Below are 1,089 nucleotides of genomic sequence, written 5' to 3'. Positions count from 1 at the left end.
CTCTGAAAGCTCTTTGAAATTGTCTCTCTTCTTTCGGTTCATCAGTATCTCTAAATCAAATCAAAATCTACTGGTGACCCTCCCCTTTGCTCCATTCACACGCGGTCAACCTCCTTCAGGAATTTCTGGGGATCTCATGCCATAACCCAAGCTATCTCTACGGATTTACCCAGTTTTGGCACAAGGTCCTTATTGCCACAGTACCCAGTCATGGCGTCAACCATCCTGCGAGTTAGTTCCCAACTTAATTACCGCTCTCTTTAATTAACCTCTATTATGCCTTTCAATCTTTCTTCTTTAGTTTCAATCGCTAGTATGGATCAGGGTTTTAATTTACCTACACCTCCAAATGGGTTTCAGATCTTTAAATTCAGCCTCAGTGATTTAGAAATTACTAATTCAAATCTTAGGTACGTGTTAGTATATCTTTCAACCTGTTTCAGTCCTGTTCACACATCATCAGCTTTGCTTCGAAGCGTCTTCTAGCTATGAAAGATACGTTATCTAACATGGTCGCGTTAAAAGTATATTGCTTAATCAGGTGTCAGTTCCAAGCTTGACCCCCCCCCCCTGACTGTGACACTGATCTTATCAACTTTTCTGCCACTGGTCTTGTCAAATTTTTGACTCTGCTATTACCAATATTTTGGACACTGGTTTTCCCGACTTTTCTGACACTGGTTTTCTCGACTTTTCTGACATTGGTTTTCTCGACTTTTCTGACACTGGTCTTCTCGACTTTCTGACACTGGTCTTCGCAACTTTTCTGACACTGGCCTTCGCAACTTTTCTGACTCTGGTCTTCTCGGGTATTCTGACACTGGTTTTTCTCCTTTTCTTCTGACACTGGCCTTCTCAACTTTTCTGAGTTTGGTTTTCCCGAGTTTTTTACACTGGTCTTCTTGACTTTTCTGACACTGGTCTTCCCGACCTTTCTGACACCAGCGATTGGATGAGCTAGTATGCCATTTAAACCCTTGTGAAACAATACTGTTCGAAATCTAAACTCAAGTTTCAAATGAGTCGACAACTTTTTTTTTGTGTACTAATTCTTTTCATTTTTCCCCGAATGATTTATATTCATCTGAG

This window comes from Penaeus monodon, chromosome 29, assembly GCF_015228065.2.
Source record: "Penaeus monodon isolate SGIC_2016 chromosome 29, NSTDA_Pmon_1, whole genome shotgun sequence".
NCBI lineage: Eukaryota > Metazoa > Arthropoda > Malacostraca > Decapoda > Penaeidae > Penaeus > Penaeus monodon.
Note: the sequence above shows the minus strand (reverse complement) of the source record.